At 40.8% G+C, this 7,008-nt stretch overlaps 1 long non-coding RNA gene across 1 annotated transcript in view; it reads right to left on the minus strand.

The window, feature by feature from the left end:
- LOC115897000 overlaps positions 1-7,008 on the minus strand; it is a 38,021-nt gene that overhangs the window by 29,728 nt on the left and 1,285 nt on the right. Inside the window, exon 2 of the long non-coding RNA XR_004056962.1 lies at positions 6,036-6,145. This is a non-coding gene — a long non-coding RNA (uncharacterized LOC115897000). The remainder of the gene's footprint in view (positions 1-6,035; positions 6,146-7,008) is intronic.

The raw sequence follows: 7,008 nt of genomic DNA on the forward strand, positions 1-7,008 counted from the left end.
GACAACCGTGAACCTAGAGAAAAGATGACAGTGAACATAGAGAAAAGATAACAGTGCACCCAGAAAAAAATATGATGGTGGACCTAGAGAAAATACAACAGTGAACCCAGAGAGAAGATGACAGTGAAACTAAAATTGACAGTGAACAGAGAAAGATGACGGTGCACCCAGAGAAAAGATGACGGTGAACTCAGGGAAAATAGAACAGTGAACTCAGAGAGATGTCAGTGAACCCAGAGAAAATACAACAGTGAACCCACAGAAAATAATACAGCGAATGCAGAGAAAAGACGACAGTGACCCCAGAGAAAAAATGATGGTGCACCCAGAGAAAATGAAAGTGCACCCAAAGAAATGACGATGGTGAATTCAGAGGAAAGACAATGGTGAAACCAGAGAAAAGACAACAGTGAACACAGAGAAAAGACAACCGTGCACCTAGAGAAAAGTCAACAGTGAACCCAGAGAATATACGACAGTGAACCCAGAGAAAAGATGACAGTGAACCAAAGAAAATACAACAGTGAATCCAGGGAAAATGCAACAGTGAACCCAGAGAAAAGATGACAGTGAACCCAGAGAAAGATGACAGTGAACCCAAAGAAAATACAATAGTGAACCCAGGGAAAAGACGACAGTGAACTCAAAGAAAATACAGTAGTGAGCCCAGGGAAAAGACGACTATGAACACAGAGAAAAGACAACAGTGAATGCAGAGAAAAGACAACAGTGGACCCAGAAAAACTATGACGGTATACCTAAAGAAAATATAAAAGTGAACACAGAGAAAAGATGACAGTGAACCCAGAGACAAGAGGACAGTGAACCCAGAGAAAAGACGACAGTGCACCCATAAGAAAGACAGTGAACACCGAAAAAATACAACAGAGAAATTTAGAGAAAGATGATGGTGCACCCAGATAAAAGACGACAGTGAACTCAGAGAAAGTAGAACAGTGAACCCAGACAAGAGGTGTCAGTGAACACAGAGAAAAGACAATAGTGAACCCAGATTAAATACGACAGTGAAGCCACAGAAAATACAGTGAACCCAGAGAAAACACGACAGTGATCCCAGAGAAAAGATGACACTGCACCCAAAGAAAGACAACACTGCACCCAAAGAAATGATGATGGTGAACCCAAAGAAACGATGACAGTGAACCCAAACAAAAGACAACGGTGAAACCAGAAAAAAGACAACAGTGAACACAGAGCAAAGAAGACCGTGCACCCAGAAAAAAGTGAACAGTGAACCCAGAGAAAATACAACAGTGAAACCAGAGAAAAGATGATGGTGAATCCAAAGAAAATATGGCAGCGAACCCAGAGAGAAAATTATAGTGCACCCAAAGAAAAGATCATGGTGCACCCAGAAAAAAGGGTGACAATGAACTGAAAGAAAAGATGATGGTGAACGCAGAGAAAAGACGACTGTGAACACAGAGGAAAGGCGACAGTGAACCCAGACAAAAGACAACAGTGAATACAGAAAAAATACAACAGAGAAATGCAGAGAAAGATGACAGTGCACCCAGAGAAAAGATGATGATGAACTCAGGAAAAGTAGAACAGTGAACCCAGAGAAGCAATTACAGTGAATCCAGACAAAAGACAATGGTGAACACACAGAAAATACGACAGTGATCCCACAGAAAATACAGTGAATGCAGAGAAAAGACGACAGTGACCCCACAGAAAAAATGACTGTGCACCCAGAAAACAATGAAAGTGGACCCAAAGAAATGACGACAGTGAATTTAGAGGAGAGACGACAGTGAACCCAGAGAAAAGACAATGGTAAAACCAGAGAAAAGACAACAGTGAACACAGAGAAAAGACAACCATGTACCCAGAGAAAAGTCGACAGTGAACCCAGAGAAAATACAACAGTGAACCCAGAGAAAAGATGACAGTGAACAAAAAAAAAAAAAAAACTATGACAATGAACCTAGAGAAAATACAACAGTGAACCCAGAGAAAAGACGACCATGAACACAAAGAAAAGACGACAGGGAACCCAGAGAAAAAATTAGAGGGCACCCAAAGAAAAGATGATAGTGCACCCAGAGGAAAAAAAGACAATGAACCTAGAGACAAAGCAACAGTAAACCCCCAAAAAAGATGACGGTGAACCCAGAGAAATGACGACTGTGAACACAGAGAAAAGACAGTAGTGAACCTAGAGGAAAAATGATAGTGCACCGAGAGATAGAAAAATGAACCTAGAGAAAACATGAAAGTGAACCCAAAGAAAAGATGATGGCGAATCCAGAGAAAAGACGACTGAGAACAGAGAAAAGACAACAGTGAACGTAGAGAAAAGATGACAGTGAACCCACAAAACATATGACAGTGCACATAGAGAAAATACAACAGTGAACCCAGAGAAAAGATGTCAATGAACCCAGAGAAAAGATGTCAGTGAACCCAGAGAAAAGACGAAGGTGAACCCTGAGAAAAAATGACAGTGCACCCAGAGAGATGACGATGGTGAATTCAGAGAAAATACGATAGTGAACCCACAGAAAATACAACAGTGAATCCAGAGAAAAGACAACAGTGAACCCAGAGAAAAGACAACAGTGAACCCAGAGAAAAGACAAAAGTGTACCCAGAGTAAAGGCCACAGTGAACCCAGAGAAAAGATGACAGTGAACCCAGAGGAAAGACACCGGTGAACCCAGAAAAAAGACAAAGGTGAACCCTGAGAAAAAGCAACAGTGCAACTAGAGAAAAGACGGTGGTGAATTCAGGGAAAATACAATTGTGAATCCACAGGAAATATGACAATGAACCCATAGAAAAAACAACAGTTGACCCAGAGAAAAGGCCACAGTGAACCCAGAGAAAAGATGAAAGTGCACCCAGAGAAAAGACGACAGTGAACCCAGAGAAAAGATGATAGTGAACCAAAAGAAATAACTACAGTGAACCCAGTGAAAAGACAATAGTGCATTCAGAGAAAGGACGATGGTGAACATAGAGAAAATTCAACAGTGAACCCAGAGAAAAGACAACAGTGAACCCAGAGAAAAGACAACAGTTCACATAGAGAAAAGATGACCGTGAACAGAGAAAAGACAACGTTGAACCTAGAGAAAACACAACAGTGCTCTTTGAGAAAAGATGACAGTCAACCCAGAGAAAAGATGAGAGTGAACACAGAGAAAAGACAACAGTGAACTGAGAGAAAAGATGACGATGAACACAGAGAAAAGATGACAGTGAACCCAGAGAAAATAGACAAAGAATCCAGAGAAAAGATGACAGTGCACCCAGAGACAATACAACAGTGAACCCAGAGAAAAGATGACAGTGAACCCAGAGAAAATACACCAGTGAATCCAGAGAAAATACAACAGTGCACCCAGAGAAAACATGACAGTAAACCCAGAGAAAAGATGATGGTGAACCCAGAGAAAACACGACGGTGATCCAAGAGAAAATACAGCAGTGAACCCAGAGAAAAGATGACTGCACCCAGAGAAACTATAACAGTGAACCCAGAGAAAATATGACAGTGGACCCAGAGAAAATACAGTGAACTCAGATAAAAGACAATGGTGCTCCCAGAGAAAAGATGACAGTGCACCCAGAGAAAATACAACAGTGAATCCAGAGAAAAGATGACGGTGCACCCAGAGAAAATACAACAGTGAACCCAGAGAAAAGACAACAGTGAATCCAGAGAAAAAATGACAGTGCACTCAGAGAAAATACAACAGTGAACCCAGAGAAAAGACGACATTTACCCAGAGAAAAGACGATGGTGCACCCAGAGAAAACATGAGAGTGAGCCCAGAGGAAAGATGACAGTGAATCCAGAGAAAATATAACAGTGAACCCAAAGAAAAGACAAGAGTGAACCCAGATAAAAGATGACAGTGAACCCAGAGGAATGACAATGAACCTAGAGAAAAGACAACAGTGAACCCAGAGAAAAGACAACAGTGAACCCAGAAAAAAGACAAAGGTGAACCTGAAAAAAACAGCAGTGCACCCACAGAAAAGATGATGTGAATTCAGAGAAAATACTACAGTGAACCCACAGAAAATACAACAGTGAACCCAGAGAAAAGACGATGGTGCACCCAGAGTAAAGACAGCAGGGCACCCAGAGAAAAGGCCACAGTGAACACAGAGAAAATATAACAGTGAACACAGAGAAAAGGCCACACTGAACCCAGAGAAAAGACGACGGTGAACCAAGAGAAAAGACTATAGTGAAATCAGACAACGGAGAGTGAACCCAGAGAAATGACAACAGTGAATACAGAGAAAAGGCCACAGTGAACCCAGAAAAAACACGATGGTGAACCCAGAGAAAAGACGATAGTGCACCCAGAGAAAAGACGACAGTGAAACCAGAGAAAAGATGATAGTGAATCAAGAGAAAAGACGATAGTGAATCAAGAGAAAAGACGACAGTGAACCCAGAGAAAAGATGACAGTGCATTTACAGAAAGAATGACAGTGAATGTAGAGAAAATTCAACAGTGAACATACAGAAAATTCGACAATAAACCCAGAGAAAAGATGACCATGAATCCACAGAAAAGACGACAGTGCACCCTAAGAAAAGACAACACTGAACCCAGAGAAAAGATGACAGTGCATTTAGAGAAAGGACGACAGTGAACATAGAGAAAATTGGACAGTGAACCCAGAGAAAAGATGACGGTGAACCCACAGAAAAGATGACGGTGAAACGAGAAAATACAGCAGTGAACCCAGAGAAAATATGACAGTGAACCCAGAGAAAAGACTACAGTGCACCCACAGAAAAGATGACGGTGAACCCAGAAGAAAGAAGCTGGTGAACCTGGAGAAAAGACAATGGTGCACCCAGAGAAAACAACAGTGAACCCAGAGAAAAGAGGACAGTGAACCCAGAGAAAAGACGACAGTGAACCCAGAGAAAAGACGACAGTGAACCCCGAGAAAAGATGACAGTTTACCCAGAGAAAAGATGACGGTGCACCCAGAGAAAACACGGCAGTGAACCCAAAGAAAAGACGACGATGAACCCAGAGAAAAGATGAAAATGCACCCAGAGGAAAGATGATGGTGAACCTAGAGAAAAAACAACAGTGAACCCAGAGAAAAGATGATGGTGAAGTCAGAGAAAAGACAACGGTGAATCCAGAGAAAATACAACAGTGATCCCAGGGAAAAGACAATAGTGAACCCAGAGAAAATACAACGGTGAACCCAGAGAAAAGATAACAGTGCACCCAGGGAAAAGACGACAGTGCACCCAGAGAAAAGGTGGCAGTGAATTCAGAGAAAGGACAATGGTGAACCTCAAGAAAAGATGACAGTGCATCCAGAGAAAACATAACAGTGAACCCAGAGAAAAAACATCAGTGACCCCAGAGAAAAGATGACAGTTCACCCAGAGAAAGGACAATGGTGAACCCAGAGAAAAGATGACAATGACCCCAGAGAAAAGATGACAGTTCACCCAGAGAAAGGACGACGGTGCACCCAGAGAAAATATGAGTGAACCCAGAGAAAAAACGACAATGAAGCCAGAAAAAATAAATCAGTGGCCCCAGAGAAAAGATGACGGTTCACCCAGAGAAAAAACAATGATGCACCCAGAGAAAATACAATAGTGAACCCAGAGAAAAGACAACAGTGAACCCAGAGAAAAGATGATAGTACACCCAAAGAAAAGATGACAGTGAACCCACAGAAAATACAACAGTGCACCCAGAGAAAAGACGACAGTGACCCAGAGAAAAGATGACGGTGCACCCAAAGAAAAGGCGACAGTGAACTCACAGAAAGCACAACAGTGAACCCAGAGAAAAGATGACAGTGCATCCAGAGAAAAGGTGACAGTGAACCCAGAGAAAAGACAGTCTGCCCTGAGAGAAGACGACAGTGGACCCTGAGAAAAGCCTTAGAAAGCTATCCAGGACACAATCCATCCAGGGATCAGATGCCCCACAGTTAGTGACATTTCTGCCACTGTTGGAATTTTCGTGTTCATTTGATATGTGATTTATGCAAAGATCTGGTTGTACCTGGAAGATGGGAAGAGTGAGGACCACAGTTCATTACCAATCCAAGGAAGTTTGCCTTCGTTCACTTACTGCTACATCCACACAGCTCACAGCATGGTGGCCCACAACGACTGAGGATGACAAGAGGAAGATAATGTAATTTTCGAATGTGGTTTTCCTGAAACCAAGTCAACTACAGCTGATACATTTTATTTCATTGGTTAATGTTTACATGGGAAAAATCAATATTATACTTTACGGAACTGTGTGTAATTGTTCCGTGTTTTTTGATACCTGTTTGACTTACCATGGGGTTGACACAATGAATTCATTGCACATTGTTCAAAAGGAACCAGGAAGTTTTTGTCAGCACCGTAATGTAAATTCCATTGCAGATGGTAACTGTAGATGGAAAAACTTTTGCTATAAAATGAAATGCTTCCCTAATCAGACATTTTGGTCAAGTAGCTTGACTCAGTACAGGTAGGGAGATATTTAAATATAAAATACAATGAAAGAAGTCTAAACACTTAGAATCTTTGTTTAAATCCTGAAAGTAACCAATAATCCATAATCAATGCAATATTGCTCTACCGGGTCCTTTTCACATTTATTTCATCATCTAGCTTTCCATATTGAATAAATTTACAGATTTAATTTCTATAACTTGAACCTGTGAAGCAATGAATATTTCTGCTGTTTAGTGTCTTGTGATGCAGAATTCTTGAAAACACTTATGTTTTATAAAATCAAGCTTTTAAGTGAAAAATGAAGAAATAAAGTTAAGCGTGCTATTTTTTTAAAAGAAGCTCTAGTGATCTATTGCATAGCATGGTAACGATAGTCAACATATTGTATTGTATATTTCAAAATTGCTAAAATAACAGATTTTCAATGTTTTCTTCACAAAAAAAAGATGTTTGTGCAGTAATAAGTTATTTAGCTGGATTCTATCATTTCACAATACAAACATGTATCAAAACTTCACATTGTA

Source organism: Rhinopithecus roxellana, chromosome 4, assembly GCF_007565055.1.
Source record: "Rhinopithecus roxellana isolate Shanxi Qingling chromosome 4, ASM756505v1, whole genome shotgun sequence".
Classification (NCBI taxonomy): Eukaryota; Metazoa; Chordata; class Mammalia; order Primates; family Cercopithecidae; genus Rhinopithecus; species Rhinopithecus roxellana.